Source organism: Sarcophilus harrisii, chromosome 6, assembly GCF_902635505.1.
Source record: "Sarcophilus harrisii chromosome 6, mSarHar1.11, whole genome shotgun sequence".
Classification (NCBI taxonomy): Eukaryota; Metazoa; Chordata; class Mammalia; order Dasyuromorphia; family Dasyuridae; genus Sarcophilus; species Sarcophilus harrisii.
In genome coordinates this window covers 66,608,819-66,626,521 of record NC_045431.1, presented here as the reverse complement: position 1 = coordinate 66,626,521, position 17,703 = coordinate 66,608,819, and the positions used below count along the sequence as shown (strand labels likewise).

Below are 17,703 nucleotides of genomic sequence, written 5' to 3'. Positions count from 1 at the left end.
TTTTAGACTTAAGAAAGTAAAGGTGAAAAAATTAATAATATCAACAAGCTTTAAAATATACTCTGGTTCTTCCAGTGTCCAGATGGAAGAGTGAGGAAGGAAACCTCTGAAGCCTTCCAAATTCCCTTCCTAACAACTAGAAAGCCATCTCAGAATTGGTCTAGTAACAAGATTACAATTTCTCAGTCTGACAGGAAAAGGTCAATCTCACTAGGGTGGGAGAGAATCTTGATCCAAGAACAACAGTAAGCAGCAACCTGCAGCACAACAGGGAACCTGCAGCAAGGCTCCACACCTGGGGCAATCTTCCAGGGAGGTCCTACCCTCCTGCAAACCAGGAGAACTCTAAGCAAGTGAGCAGTCTATGTAGCACAAAAGGTCTCACCCCATTGATACCTCTCCTAGCACAAGCCATCTGGGAGGCACTGACTGATCCCTCTCCAGTAAGCTCAGTTCCTGGGGCCTACCAGTAGAGAAACCTTGTTTCCATAGCAACCCAGCAGCAGAGCCCCACCTCTGGAGCAGACCAGTAGGAAGAACTCTCCTCCATGACCAGTCATCAGAAAGACTGTTATCATAGCAATCCAGTAGCAAGACCTCACCCATGAAACAGGCCAGAAACTAAACCCCACACCCAGGGGAGGCCAAAGGGGAATCCCCAGGACAAACCAGAAGGGAAGACTTCTTCCAGCAAAAGTAAACAACTAGCTGGAAAGCTCAGTGAAAGCCAGAAGTGAGAACCAAAGCCCAAGCACAAAAAAAATTGAGGTAATACACAACTAGAACCCAAATGTCACATAAAAACACCAAGTCATTAAAAAAGGCAGGGGTTAAATGAGGGAAGGGGAGGGGAAAGGGAAGAGATAAGGGAAGGGGAAGGGGAAAGGGAAGGGGAAGAAGAAGGGGAAGGAAAGGGGAAAGAGAAGGGGAAGGAGAAGGGGAAGGGGAGGGAAGAGAAGAGAAGGGAAGGGAGAAGGAAGAGAGGAATAAGGGGAGGGAAGAGGAAGGGGAGGGAAGAGGACATGGAGGAGGGGAAGAAAGAAAGAAGGGAAGGAGAGAGAGAAGAAAGAAAAAAGAAAAGAGCTTGACTATAGAAAGTTACTATGGTGATAGAGAGAATCAAGGTATAAGATGAGATGAGAACAATAGTATCAAAAATCACTACATGTGAAGCCTCAAAAAAATGTCATTTGGTTTCAGACCCAAAAATAACTTCTGGGGGAAAAAAGAGATTTTTTAAAAGGATGGAAAAGTAAAGAAATTTAAGAAAAAATGGGAAAAGAAATGAAAGTAATATAGAAGAATCACGAAAATAGAATAAATAGCAAGGGGAAGGGGAAACAAAATTTACCAAGGAAAATAACTCCCTAAAAAACAGAGTTGGCCAAATGAAGAAGGAAGTACAAAAGCTCACTGAAGAAAATAATTCTTTAAGATTAGAATTAAAAAAGGTAAAAACTAATGACTATGAGACATTAAGATAAAATAAAACAAAATAAAAAAGGAGAGGGAGGATTGAGATTTCTCACTGGAAAAACAACTGACTTAGAAAATAGATCCAGGAGAGATAATATGGACTATCTTGAAAGCCATAATAATGATAATAACAACAACAATAACAATAAAAGCCAGGACATCTTTCAAGAAATTATCAAAAAAAAAACTTCCCTGATAAAGAATCTGAGGACAAAACAAAAATTGATAGAATCCATTGATCATTGACTAAAAGAAATGCCAAAAGGAAAACTCTAAGGAACATCATTGAAAATTAAATAATCTAATAATGAAAAAGTGGACTAAAGAACAAATCATAGAAACAATAACTTCATCAAAGACAATAACAACAATAAGACAACCTAACAAAATGTATGGGATGCAGCCAAAATATTTCTAATTGTTTACATGAATAAAATAGAGAAAAAGCAAATCAATGAATTGGGCATGCTACTAAGAAAACTATAAAAACAAATTGAAATCCTCAGTTAAACACCAAATTGGAAATATTAAAAATCAAAGGAAAGATTAATAAAATTGAAAATAAGAAAAACATTATACTAATAGGTAAAAATAAAAACTGATTTTATGGGGAGAGTGACAATAAAATAGATAAACCATTGGTTAATTTTATTTTAAAAAGTCAAGGAGAAAACTAGTTTATTGGTATCAAAAACAAAAAGGATGAATTCTCCACCAAGGAAAAGAAAATTAAGACAACTGTTAGGGTCTATGTTGCCCATTTGTATGCCAATAAATTTGATAGTCTAAATGAAATAGATGAATATTTACAAAAAATATAAATTACCCAGATTAACAGAAGAGGAAATGAAATATTTAAATAATCCCATGTTAGAAAAAGAAATTGAACAATCAATCAATGAACTTCCTAAGATAAAAATCCCATGAACCAGACGAAGAATTCCACCAAACATTTGAAGATCAACTAATCCCAATACAATACAAACTATTTGGGAAAATAGGCAAAGAAGTAGTCCTACCAATTTCCTTTTACAACAAACATTCCAACCAGGAAGAACCAAAACAGACAAAGAAAATCGTGGAGCAATTTTCCTAGTAAATATTGATGTAACAAATTTTGAATAAAATACTATCAGGGATTAAAGCAATACATCACAAAGATTATACCCTATGACTAGATGGGATTTATACCAAAATGCAGGACTGGTTCAATATTAGGAAATCCATTAGTATAATTAATCATCTCTATAACAAAACTAATAAAAATCATATGATTATCTCAATAAATGCAGAAAAAGCTTTTGACAAAATATAGCAGCCATCCCTATTAAAAACACTAGAAAACATGGGAACTATTGGAGCTCACCTTAAAATGATAAGTAATATTTATCTAAAACCATTAGATAGCATTATCTGTAATAAGCAAGAGCTAAATGCCTTTCCAATACAAGCAGGAATGAAGCAAGGATGCCCATTATAACCTCCATTATTTTATACTATCCATTAAATGTTAGCTATAGCAACATGAGAACAAAAAGAAATTAAAGGAATTAGTATGTGTAATGAGGAAACAAAACTATCACATATCATCATTGAAGATAAGATTTTATGCTTAGAAAGTCCTAGTGAATCACTAAAAAACTACTTGGAGTTACCAACAAATTTAGCAAAATGTAGGATACAAAATAAGCCCAAATAAATTCAGCATTTATACACATATATAAATTAACAACAATGAGGTAGATAGAGAAATTCCATTTCAAATAACTGTAGACAATAAAAAATATTTGGGAGTCTATCTGCCAAAACCAACCCAGAAACTGTAAAATACTTTTCAAACACATAAAGACATATGTAAACAATTGGAAAATATCAATTGCTCATGGATATGCCAAGCCAATATAATAAAAATGACAATTCTACCCTTTATTTATTTAGTGTCATACCAAAGTATCAAAAAAATTATTTCATAGAATTAGAAAAATGATAACAAAATTCACCTGGAAGAACAAAAACTCAAGGATATCAAAGGAATCAATTCTGGGGAGGAGGGGAAGAAGGTGATCTAGTCATACCAGATCTCAAACTGTAAATCATCAAACAATCCGATACTGGCTAAGAAATAGAGCAGTAGAACAATGGAATAGATTAGGTACAAATTAACTATAGTAGATTGCTATAGTATTCTGGTACATAATAAACTCAAAGATTTAAGTTTTTAGAATGAAAAATCATTATTTGAGAAAAACTTCTGGGAAAACTAGCAAACAGCATAACAGAAACTAGACGAATATCTCACACTGTATCCCAAAATAATGTCAAAATGGGTACATTTTGATTATATAAAATAAAAATGTTTTATGCAAAGAAAATCAATAGAACCAAAAATATAAGGAAAACAGAAAATTGGAGGGGGAGTGTAAAAAGTGTCTCTCATAAAGGTCTAATTTCTCAAATATATAGAGCACTGAGTCAAATTTATAAAAATGCAAGCCACCCCTCAATTGATAAATGGTCAAAGGATATGAAGTCAATTTTCAGACAAAGAAATCAACTATATATAATCATATTTTTTAAAATGTTCTAAATCACAATGCAAATTAAAACAGCTCTGAGATACCATCTCACACCTATCACAGTGACTAATATGATAAAAAAGGAAAATTGATGGTTGAGGGGATATGGGAAAACTGGGACACTAATGCACTGTGAGTAGAGTTGGGAATTACCCACCCCCCATTTTAGGAAGTAAATTGTAACTCTGCCCAAAGATCTATAAAAGTATGCATACCCTTTGATTCAGCAATAGCAATGTTAGGTCTATATCCCAAAGAAATTTTTTTAAAAGGAAAAGGACTTGTTTGTAATATATATATATATATATAAAATAAAAAGTAGGATGATTTCAGAAAAATCTGGACTTACATTAATTGTTGCATAGTCAAGTGAACACAATCAGGAAAACATTATATACAGTAACAGCAATACTGTTCAATGAGAAAAATGTGAATGACTTAGCTATTCTCAGAAATGGATGAATGATGAAGCATACGATTTGCCTCCATAGAAAGAGCTGATAGTGACTGAATATAAACTGAAGCATGCTATTTGTCACTTACTTTTTTTTTTCATTTTTCCCCTTTTATTTGAATCTTCTTGTACAAAGTAACTAACATGGAAAGGTTTTCCATAATTGCACATGTATAACCTACATTCAATTGCTCAACAAGTATATAAGAGGGAAGATAAAATTTGGAACTCAAAACTTTAAATAAAAATATTTTTAAATTAAAAAAAAAATAAATTAAGTGTCCCAATTTTCTCCCCAGAGCTCATATACATCAACTGGCACATGTCTGATCACACTAATAACATGTATGAGAAACAAGATTTGAACTCAGATCTTCCAGATCCAAAGTCAACTCTCTATAGACTCTTCCCTCTTACCTCTCCTGTCTAGGAATAAGAAATAGTTATCCCTTCCATAGCATGACTTTCCCAATCATCATTTTTGACATAAGAAGGCAGGGAGAGATTTGCAGAAGCTATATAAGGCCAATAGATGACACAATGTGGCAATTTCCCTCTTCCAGAATATTTTGGAAGAATCCATAGAGATTATCCTCAGAGCTGTGCTCACAAAAGTTGTATTCAGAGATCTTTTAGGTACCTTACAATTCTACTATCCATCTTTTTTCCTCTTGCCAAAATAACAATGATAATAATAAATACAAACACATATACATGCAGGCACACACACACAATAAAGATAGGAACAGAATTTATTTATTTCCCCTTGTCCTCATCTCTATTCCCATTCCTCCTCAGAGATTTTAATAGAATGTCAAATTCATTTTCTGGTCTTTTGAATAATTTGACTTCTGAACTAACTTGATTAGTTTATAAAATCGGCATAACCAAGAGTTCTCAGTTAATACTGTGCAACTTCACTCCCATTCATTCAAGGACTTTTTCACACTAAAATATAAAGCATGGGTTCACCTTTTGGATGTCATAACTCCACCTTGGGAATTCTGAACATGATTCTGAGAAGGAAGCTTGGCCATGTTATAAATGATCACGTTAGCCCTGAAGTGAAATTATTCAAGAGTGTGGGATGTCACAGTCCATGATAAAAAAGGGGAGTTCTCAGTTTTGATAATATGGATCTCCTCACTCTCTTTCCCCTTAAGCTGGCTGGAGGAAGACCTGAAGGGTCTGCACTTCTCTCTGGATCTAATTGGCTATACATCATTCTTAACAAGCAATTGTCCAGACTCTACATAAATCCTCCAATGAAGAGGAACCTACTACCTCACAAATCAGTCTGTTTCACTTTCAGATAGCTTTAATTGTTTTGGCTCTAATGATTTCCTTGTTTGTTTTTCACCTCATGTCATACGTTTATCTGATTCTGTGCTGTCTCCATCCACTGCTCCTTAGTTCTGCCCTTTGGAGTCAACTCTAATCACTCTTATACTTAATAGTCTTCAAATTATTTAAGACAGCCACTGCTCCTCTCCCTAATCTTTTCTTCCCTGTTTCCTAGAGCCTTTTTTATTGATACTATCCCCCCCCCTTTTCCTTGGGTTTCCACATAACAGATTTCTTCTTGAAAGCCTATTTACCCTTCCTAAGTGTTTTAAAAGGGATTCAGTAAAAAACACTATCAATTTCATTGCACATGTATAATTTATATTAAATTACTTACTATCTCAGGAAGGAAGGAAAGCAAAGAGGGAGGAAGAGAACTTGGAACTCAAAATTTTAAAAAACAGATGTTAAAAAAATTTTATACATGCAATTGGGGGAAATTAGATTATTGAAAAAGAAGAAAAAAATTAAAGCAATATCAATATAGCAGCAAGATAGGGGAAAAGGAAGGCATCAGAACATGGAAGAAAGGTGATTTATAAATCACAAAAATTCTTGTGAGTTAATATGAGAGTGATGTGAAAAGTCAAGAGAACTGCATCTTATTCATTGTTAACTTCTTGCCAAGTCTGATTTTTGCGGCTGATTCTCAGTTCCCATTCTCTATCTATATGAAACTTACCATGCCCCAACATCACTTCAAAATTCCAAGTTATAACCTGGCAAGGTACAATATGCTTGCTCCTAAATCACAATAAAGAATAATAGCAACAGTAATTCCCATTTACAGACCTTTTTATTGCTTACAAAGCACTTTACACATATGATATCTATTAATCCTCACAATAATCTAGTAGTGTGATTATTGTTGGGCAATTAGGTGAGTCAGTGGGTAGAATGTCCAGACTCCTCTTAAGCTCAAATTTGACCTCAGCTACCTGTGAGACCTCCATCAAGCTATTTAACCCTGTTTGTCTCAGTTTCCTCAACTGTAAAGTGATCTGAAGAAGAAAATGGCAAATGTATTATTACTCCCATCTTAAAGATGAAGAAAGCTTGGGAGGTAAGAGAAATATCCTTTCTTTTTCTTTGGCTAACATCCCTCATCTCCTTTTGAAAACTCCATTTTGTAGCCACTGGGATATGTTTCTCTTCCTATCCTTTCTTTCCTTCACTCCAGTTTCTATTGCCTCTTCTCTTTGCCCTTATGCTTTTCCCTTTCCTTTGTCCTTTATCTCCCACACACATCTCTCTCCCTTTCTTCTCCTCACTCTATCTTCCCATTTCTTTTCTCTTTCTCCTCTTCCAGTATTTATTCTCCTTTCTCCATTTCTTCCTTTCTCCTTCCCCCCTTTCTTCCTCCTCTTTTCCCAAGTTCTAATGTTCTCTTTTGATTGACTTCAGCTCTCCACTAACTCATTCTGAATTGAAACAACCCTTAGCATAATGATAAAGCCAAACAAGGAATCAAATAAGGCCTAACTTCATATTCCACTTCTCCAAAATAACAACAAACAAGTCTCTTATCTTCTATCATTGACGTCAACTGTCAAACAGCCATAATAATAGTAACACTTGCTATACTTGTCTCACAGGTTGTTGTAAAGATAAAAATGGGATAATGTAATGCAAAAGCTCTTTGCAAGACAAACCTTTTTATAGAGATGAACTATTATTATTACTTAGAATCAAAAGACCATAGGTAACAGTTCCAGTTCTTAGATGCTACCTTTTATTACTTAATGATTATAGTGAATATCGTGACTCATACTTGGGCTCCACCCTTATGGGAATGGACTCTGTAGTATGTTGCCCTAATTAAAGAAAAAAATACATAAACATAAAGCAATTGTATCTATAAGTCTTAATTTCTCCCACCCCAACTTCACTAGGTCATATGCCCACCAGAGTCCTCCAAAACAAACATCTTAAATATGTTAATACCAATGGACAAAAGTTTATGACCATCAGAAGAAGCATACAAGTATCCTTACTTATCATAAAGCAAGCAACTGTTTTAGGTGTGACAACACTGGAATTTTGCTTTATTCCTAAAGCACATTCACAACATTTAAAGATAGAAGGAAGCAATCTTTGGAAATCATTGAATTCAACAACTTCATGTGACAGATGAAAAACTGAAGCTCAAAGGTGTCAAGTGAGTTAAAAGTTACTCAGATAATAAGATTGAATAAAAAGCATCAGGCATTCACATGAATTATGATTTGTCCATCAATTTAGAGTCATATGACTTTAGAACTGGAAAGAGGGCTAAGTAATCACCTAGTCTGAGCCCTATATTTTATAGAGTAATAAATTTGGAAAGATTTTCACTAAATATTATTGAAGTGTCTTTGAGTAAAAGTAGAAAACAGGATCATTAACTGTTTTCAGAGAGTCAAGCTCTCATTATTCCTAAAGTTTTAGAAAACATAACTACCTTGGTTCTAATTCTATATGTTTAAGTGATGATCAATTAATAAAAATCACACAATTCTGTTAAGAAAAAAATTCTGCATATGTGTATAAGGGTAAAAGCAACAGTTAGAAGAGAATCATTTTTACTTTACTAAATTATTTATAAACATCTAGATAAAAATCTAATTAAATTTGATTCATGATTATTTAAATTAAATACAAAATATGTTTCTCTATTATATTAATTTTTCCATGATTCTAAATTTTCATTGGAATTCTTTATCTATTCATTCTTTAAATAATCATGCATGCTAATCATCTGGTTATACTCTTTTTTCTTTCCATTTTCCACATTACAAAGTATTTCCTCATTTCTCAGTTTCTTTATATCTGTCCTGACTGCATTATAGGATTCTACTGTATTGATGTATATTGATGTACTCTATATTTGTTTAGTTATTTCTCTATTACTAGACAGTTTCTAGTATTAGTTTAAATTCAGATTTTACAGTAATAAATAAATATGAAAATATTTGAACTTCCTTTTTTTATTAAAAGGAATTATTGGATCCAAGGGCTTAAGAATTTTTCTAACTGTAACGAAATCTTCCAAATTGCTATCCAAACATTACTATGATTTTTAAGTCTACCAATAACAAATGGACATGACTTTCTCTAAATTCTTATATACATCAAATTTTATTTACTTTTAATTATCTGATGCTTGTGCGGCATTATCACATTGTTTTAAATTGCAACTTCAATTAGTAGAGATGTTGCATTGCATATTATTTAAAGTGATTATTTAAAAGTTATGTTTTATTTGAAAACTCTCCATTCATATCAAATTTGACTTGGTAGTTATTATCCAACCCAAATAAAAATTCATGGAAGATAATAGACTTCAAGTTGGAAAGGATCAATTATGTTGCAGTAGAAGAAATTGACCAGATAGGAACAATGATTTGTCCAAGGCTAAACAATTACTAGTTGTCGGAGGCAGCATTTGAACCTAGATACTCAGATTCTAGCTCCAGTGTACTTTCCAGAGTTACCAAAAGGTCATTAATTTATTTTGTCCCTATCTGGCCCTTGCCTCCACCCCTAGCCATAGTCTTCTCACATCACTCATCAAATGCTTTTTGGACACCTCAAAATAGATCTCTCTCATTTCCTTGAATATACATTCAAACTAAATTTTATCTTTTCCCCAAAACAGACTTTCCTATCACTACTGAAGGCACTTCCCATACTCCCAGTCACTCAGGCTCACAACTACTGTGGCATCTTACTCACACTCGCTCTATATATCAAATCCATTGTAAAACATTGTTTCTGCCTTCACAATATCTTTCCTACCTGCCCCCTTCTCTCCAAATCACATGGCCATCACCCTGAGGCAAGCCATTTTTATCTCATGTGGACTATTACTATAGTATTTTTATTTCTTTTACTTTTAATAATTTCCATAATATTTAAAAATAAATAAAACAATACTAATTCAATAAGTAACCTAGTAAAACAACAGTGTGATTGTACATGATACTGCAAATATATACAATGTAATAACATTGTATATATATTGTATATATATTGTATATTTTCAAATACATAATAAAATTATCCTGTAACTTTTTTCTTTTTTTCTTTCCTTTTTTCTGCCCTCCATACTTCCCACCCTAAAAATGGCTACAATTACATAAATATACATATTATATATTTGTACATATTTATATTTTACAAATATATACATAGACATGTTATACATGTAAAATTATCCTATACTACTGCTATTTCTCAGCTTTTTCTATAGGTGCCAATAGTGGTTTCCTTCATAGATTCTTTGCAGTTATTTCAGTCTCCCAGTCTCAAATCTCTCCCCTCAATAATCCATCCTCCAATCATCTTTGCTTTCCTCAAGTGTAGTTATAACCATGTCAGCTTCCCCTCAATTAATAATATTTGCCCTTTATTTTCAAAGAGGACCAATGACATCTCGGGGCGATTGAGTTGTACAAGAATTGAGTGAGGCAGAGTTGAGCAAAATCTCACCCTCTTTCCTCGAGTCAGTGAAGGCTAGTGACAAGACAAAAGTCAGGATGACTAGCAATGGCCCAGAATGTAGCAGATGATCTTGTGCAGTAGATAGAGGACAAGCTTTGGAGTCAGGAAGACCTGAGTTTAAATCTGGCCTCAGACACTTACTAGCTTTGTGACTCTAGGCAAATCACTTCACCCTGTTTGCCTCAGTTCCTTTTTTTTTTTTTTTTTTTTTTTGAAGCTTTTTATTTTCAAAACATATACAAGAATAATTTTTCAACATTGACCCTTGCAAAATCTTGTGTTCCAATTTTTCCTTCCTTCCCCCAACCCCCTGCCCTAGGTGGCAAAGTAATTCAATATATGTTAAACATGGTAAAATTATATATAAATCCAATATGGGCATACATACTTATACAATTATTTTGCTGCACTAGAAAAATCAGAACAAAAAGAAAAAAATGAGAAAGAAAATAAAATTCAAGCAAACAACAAAAAAAGTGAAAATGCCATGTTGTGATCCACACTCAGTTCCCACAGTCCTTTCTCTGGGTGTAGATGGTTCTCTTCATCACAAGATCATTGGAACTGGCCTGAATCATCTCATTGTTGAGAAAAGTCACATCCATCAAAATTAATCATCTTATAATCTTACTATTGCCATGTACAAGAGATCATTATCTCTTGGTTCTGCTCACTTCACACAGCATCAATTCCTGTAAATCTCTCCAGGCCTTTCTGAAATCATCCTGCTGGTCATTTCTTACAGAACAATAATATTTCATAGCATTCATATACCATAACTTATTCAGCCATTCCCCAACTGATGGGCATCCACTTGGTTTCCAGTTTCTAACCACTACAAACAGGGCTGCCACAAACATTTTTGCACATGTGGGCCCACATTAAAATAAGAATTTAAAAGGTTTAATAAGGTGTTTTCTTCACAACTCTGTGAAATGTATAGATAGATATTATAATATATGTATCTAACTCCATTTGACAGAAGAGAAATTGGAGATGAGAAGACAGGTGATTTGCCCATCACCCTATAACTAGCAAGAGTCAGAGGGACTGTACACCAGGACTCAGATGCCAAGACTTGATTCTGTCTACTATGAGACCGTATGAACTTTATTTTTACCTAAATAATATTTTATTTTTTCCAATTATATATAAAGATAGTTTGCAACATTCATTTTTGTAAGATTTTCAGTTCTAACTTCCTCCCCTCAAAACTTCCCTACTTCCCCCTCTACAATAAAGCAAGAAATCTGGTATAGGTCATACATGTGCAATCATTTTAAACATATTTCCATACTAGTCATGTTGTGAAAGAAAAATCAGAACAAAAGGAAAAAAAACACAAAAGCACACCAAAATAAAAGATGAAAACAGAATGCTTTGTTCTGCATTCAGTCTTCTTATTTTTTCCTCTGGATATGGATGGCATTTTCCATCCTAAGTCTATTGGAATTGTTTTGAATCACTGTATTGCTGAGAAGAGATAAGTCTATTATAGTTGAGCATCAGATAATCTTTTTGTAAGTGTGTACAATGTTCTCCTGGTTGTGTTCATTTCACTCAGCATCAGTTTTATATGACCTTTTTTGCTAATAAAGGATTAAAGTAGTGCGGAAAAGGAAATCTTTACCATACCTTAACCTGGTTTCCTGGTGAATGACTGAATGAGGTATGAAGCATGGTCTGGATATAGTGGGTTAGATGAACTCATATTCACTCAGCAGTTTACCACTCTGGCAAAATTAAAAACACCCCCCCAAAAAAAAATTGTCTAGTATAATTTTTACTGCCATATCAGTTACAAATCCTAATATATATATATATATATATATATATATATATATATATATGTATATATACACATATATACATATATATATTACTACCATCATTTTCTTATCACTACCCTTAACAACACTATTTTTGACTCTAATGCTTTTTATAGAACACATTTTTCTATCATTTTCTCCCTGCACAATTGACCCTAAATACCTCCACTTTTCTAAGTTAGAGGCAACATCTAAAGAAGAAAATGGGAATTTAGAATTAAGTTAAGCAAAATACAGTCTATAAGAATATCCAAACTAAGCATGGTATTCTAGGAAGCCCTCTTCCTATCTCACCATAGAAATGAACAATCTATGATAGATTTATACCTGGAGTGTGTGAGTTGTTTTTTTGTTGTAGTTTGTTTGTTTGTTTTTAATTTATCCATATTATTAAAAAATTTTTATTAAGTACCCAATGAATGAAAAAAACAAGTTTATTAGACAATTCATCCTTGTGCAATTTTCTCAAAAGGACTCATACATTTCATGAAACCACACTGATCTGGAGTAGGCACAATTCAGATAAGGTGCTTGGAAGTTAAGGAGGATGGCCTAAAATTTATTTGTTTCTAACTAAAGAGCTTTCTCCAGTGATGGCATATAATAAAACAACAATTCGTTTCAAGTTCAAGTTATCCCAAAAGAGCAAATTCTTGAAGGCAAATCCAGAATTTCCTCTGCCACTAAATCAGAAGGTTTCTATTCTCTAAGATTTCTATAAACAGTAAGAGAGTAGAAGTGGTTATAGGAGTGATATATAAAAGTGGTGAGGGGAAGGGTAACTCAGTGTCCAAGAAGATTACCATTTAGGGCTCAGGTTGTACATCCCTAACTTCATCTGGCCAGCTGCCATCTGATTACAGGAATTAAGACCAGATGTAAGTGTGGCACAGTGGTAAGAACATTCACTCAGGAGTCAGAAGTTATGAGTTCTTGTACTAACACTGCTGTTAATTAGTTGAGTGATCTCAAGAAACCACTGGATGTTGCCAAGCTTCCATTTCATTATATATAAAATCTTCTGCCAACTCATTACCAAGATTAATTGGTGGAAAAGTAGGGATTGCACACAGATATTATGCAATCAGAGGGTTCAACTACATGTTGGCTAAAGTTTTGGCCAGCTTTATGAATTGAGAGTACCCAAAGATTAGAGATGCTTACAGTTCTCTTTAAAAAAAAAAAAATGAATAGCAAGAAAAAAGAATCCAACCGCAGAAACTTGCTGTGGGAATAGGAAAGATGAGGGTTCATCTTCAGAGGAAGACATTGAAGTTTAAAAAAAAAAAGCAGGTTCTTCCCCAAAGAGTAATGTTAAATGGCTACCTACCTAGAAAGAATTTATAGAAGAACTCAAAAAATATTGTAAACATCAAATGAGAGAGATTGAAGGGAAACTAACAAAAAAATTAAAACAATCCAAAAAAAAAAAAAAAAAAAACAACCACCACCTAAGATTGTGAAAAGAAAGTCAATCAATTAGGAAAGGATATAGAGTCTTAAAAAGAAAATAATTCTTTGAAAATTAGAATTGGTCAAGGTGAAGCAACAAAACAAAATATAAAGAATGAAAAAATGGGAGAATGTGAAATATCATAAGAAAAACAACAGATCTAGAGAACAGATCAAGAAGATAAAATATAAAAATAATTGAATATGTAAAAGTTGTGACCAAAAAAAGAACCTTGACCTAATAAAGCAAAAAAAAAAAAATAATAATAATAATAATAATCAAAGAAAATTGTCCTGGAGTGATAGAACACAAGGGGAAAGTAGTCATAGAAAAATGTACTGATCACTGCCTCAGAGATCCTCCATGGAAAACACAGAGGAATATCATTACTAAATTTTGAAACTCCCAGAGAAAATTCTCCAAGAAAGAAATAAAAATTTGAGCATGCTGGAGCTACTATTAAAATTGTACAAGATTTATCTACAGCTATAATAAAAACCTCAGGTCCTAGAATAATATATATATATATATATATGAAATTAATGAATATGATTTATGAATAATGAATTGAGCATGAATAATGAAATGAATTATGCATGAAAAAAACGGACATTCAACAAACTTACAAATTTCCAGGACTTTGTCTCAATGAAACCTGAATTTAATAGAAAATTTAACATGTAAGAGTGAGCATCAAAGTTTAATTTCAACAGGCTCAAGAAGAACAACCATGGAAATATATATCATATATTTAAGATCGAAAGGAGTAAGTAGGTAGCTCCAAAGAAAGACTGGGCAGAATTGAGTAAGCTATGACTCTAAAAGGAAAACTGCCTAGCAAAAGGTAAAAATAGTAATGATATTATACAAATGAGATATAGAGGAAGAACCAACACAGAGGCATTAGAAGGGGGAGTAAACCTGTTCTGAAAAGTTATATCAGGAATGGTTTAAATAGGGAACAATTCATATATACACAATGAAGGGTATATAGTACCTTCTAAAATCTATAAAGAAATAAGAGGGGGGAATAGGATAAGGTGGGGCATAAAAGAGTTTTTAGATTAAGACGAGTAGGATAAAGTATGTAGACTAAAGGAAATGGGATAAAAAGGGAGGGAAAAAGTGGAAGAAGAAGATAAGGGAGGGAAGGGGGCTGGAGGCAAGTTAAGGATTAGAATTAAAGTAGAATTAGCAGGGATAGGAAATAAGAAATATACACAAACACTAAAACCAGAATTAGGAGTAGAATTCATTAGGGGGAAAAAGTAGAACTAGTACTCATTGATCTCAAAGTCAAATTTAAAAGATTCAATCAAAGCCTTGAAGTCAAAAGGACCCTGAGTTCAAATTTGGCCTCAGACACTTAATACTAACTGTGTGACCCTGAGCAAATCAGTTAACCCCAACAGCCTCAACAAAAAAAAAAAAAAAAAAGAAAAAAGAAAAAAAGAAAAGAAAAAGATTCAATCAAGAGAGAAATCTACATTACATCTATATATGTGAAAATGTGTGTGTATATATATATTGATATATATGTGTAATATATATTATATAATATATATATTATATATATGTGTAATATATAATATATATATATATATAACACACACACACACACATACTATGATTCCTTGCTAGCATTTTTTTCCAAAAATTTTGTAATGATATTCATTAGGAAGACTGATCTATAATTTCCTCTGTTTTTGCTTTTCCTAGTTTAAGTATCTATACCATATTTGTGTCATAAAAGGAATTTGGTAAAACTACTTTGCCTATTTTCCAAATAGTTTATACAATATTGGAATTAAATTTTGTTAGATGTTTGGTATAATTCATTTGTGAATTTATCTGATCCTGGAGATTTTTTTCTTGAGGATCTCATGGTTTGTTAAATTTCTTTCCTAAGATAGGGTTATTTAAGCATTATATTAATCTGGACAAGTGATATTTTTGTAAATCTTCATTCTTTTATTTAGGTTTTTAGACTGATTGAGCTATAATTGGGTAAAATACCTTCTAATAATTGCTTTAATTTCATCTTCATTATTCTTTTCATATTTGATACTGATAAGTTTTTTTTTAAATCAAAAGATATTATAGACTTCTGTAGAAAATTGAAAGGAAATAGAAATAGAGTAGACCTTTCCCTTAGTTGTGGATGCTATCTTCACAAAAACTGACCATGTATTAGGTCTTAAAAATCTCACAACAAAATACAGAGAAGCATTAGTATTAAGCACATCCTTTTAAGATGATAATGAATAAAAATTACATTCAATAATATGGAGATATAGATTAAAAGTTTTCTAAAATTCTATTCATCTCCTTAACTACTTTCTTGTTTATTTCTTGTTAGATTTATCTAGTTCTAAGAGGATAAAATTTAGGCCTCCCAAAAGCATAGTTTATCACCTATTTCCTCCTGTAACATATTTAACTTGTGCTTTCAGAATTTAGATACAGATTATTTGGTGCAGATATGTTAAGTATGAAAATGACTTCACTGTTTATGCTGCCTTTTAAACAAAATGTCATTTCTCTGCTTACCTTTTTAAAATAGTTCTACTTTTGTTTTTGCTTTGTCTTGGATTATGATTGATACCTCTGATTTTATTTTTTATCTCTTTTGAAGCAATAATTATCAATCATCCCATCTGTAAGTAAAACAGAAATAAAGATATGAAAAGATCAGTCTTTAGATTAGGACATAGTGGTAGTTATATTAACACCTGCAAGTATAAAGATGTTAAAATAAAATTAATCTATTACTCACCCCTCCATCTGTAAGTAGAATATTCTGAAAAGGAGTCTATAATTTGCCATGTTGTCCAAAAAGCACATCACACAAAAAAGTTTAAGAAACCCTTGTCTATGGCAAGGTAAGAACCATTGGTGGCAGGAGAAAAAAAAAATGGGAACAATATGCATCTTAAACTTCAATGAATCTAAAAAATGCCAAATGTCAAGATAGTTTTGTTTTGGGGAAGGAGAGTCTAGGCTTGTGAAAGAAGAATACAGTGAACTCCTGGTATGGAAATGCTTTCTACCAAAGCAGTAAACAGCCCATCCAAAAGAGTAAGGCACCTGTTCATAAGAATAAGTACCTTATTCACAAGAATCTTAAGTAACTGCCCTGTGTTCTAAAAAGTTCAGTGATTTATGTAGAGTCACACAACTTCAATGTCTCTGAACCCATTCTTTAACTTAAGTCTTCTACAGGTTCTTTATAAATCCATGCTATTTCTTTTTTTAAGATGAAAAACATTTCATTAAAGACTAGAAATGTGTGTGTGTGCTTGTAAATTTGCCAATTAATTAAAAAATACTGACTGAGCATTACCTCAGACACCACTTAAGATATTCTTTGAATAATACCCCATATTAAAGTATTTTGTGGTTCAGTATACATTCAAAAAACAGCTCAAAATTACTGATGATACTTCAAAAGATACATTCAAACAAAGCAAAATCACATACTGAGGAAATCTGTACACTAACAAATCACTGTAATTAACCTGTAAAGAAACTCAGGGTAGGTCATCAATTCCTTCCTTCACCCCCTAAAATCTCCTATTCTCATCAGCTTTAAAGTCCCCAGCATGAAAGGGACCAGCCTTGCACATTCTGAGGAAACCCTGTAGGGCCTAGTTCTGACTCCAACAGTTTGAGTATGATGTTCTGAAAGAGCATCCTGCCAATTAGCCAGCCATCAAATATGTATTAATTTCTAAATTCCAGGTGCTGTTGATAGGGGAAAAAAGTGGGGGTTGGGAGCAAAAACAAGGCTTTGGTCCTTAAAAAACTCTTAATGGAGGGGAGAACATGCAAACACCCATAAACAAAGAAGATATACATAGTGTAAATGGGAGGTAATTTGGGGGGAAGAATTTGCACAGTACTTTAGGAAAGGTCTTCCAGAGAAAATGGAAAAGCCTAGAGGAAAGACGAAAACAGAGCATCCCAGGTATGAAAGAGAGACAACAAAAAGGCATAGAGTCAGGAATGAAGTAGGGGGTGTGGGGAGCATCCAAGAGAGGGCCCTTATTATCAACTTCCCCCAAGAGAGGGTCAAGTGACATAGCCAGT

General features: G+C 33.1%; 1 protein-coding gene and 1 long non-coding RNA gene across 3 annotated transcripts in view; one reads left to right on the top strand and one right to left on the bottom strand.

The window, feature by feature from the left end:
- Positions 1–17,703, bottom strand: part of IL15 (interleukin 15) — a 177,499-nt gene that overhangs the window by 112,672 nt on the left and 47,124 nt on the right. The window lies entirely within an intron of this gene.
- Positions 242–12,081, top strand: LOC116419848. The gene is made up of 2 exons (XR_004230171.1): positions 242–768; positions 11,315–12,081. It is a non-coding gene; the product is annotated as an uncharacterized LOC116419848 (long non-coding RNA).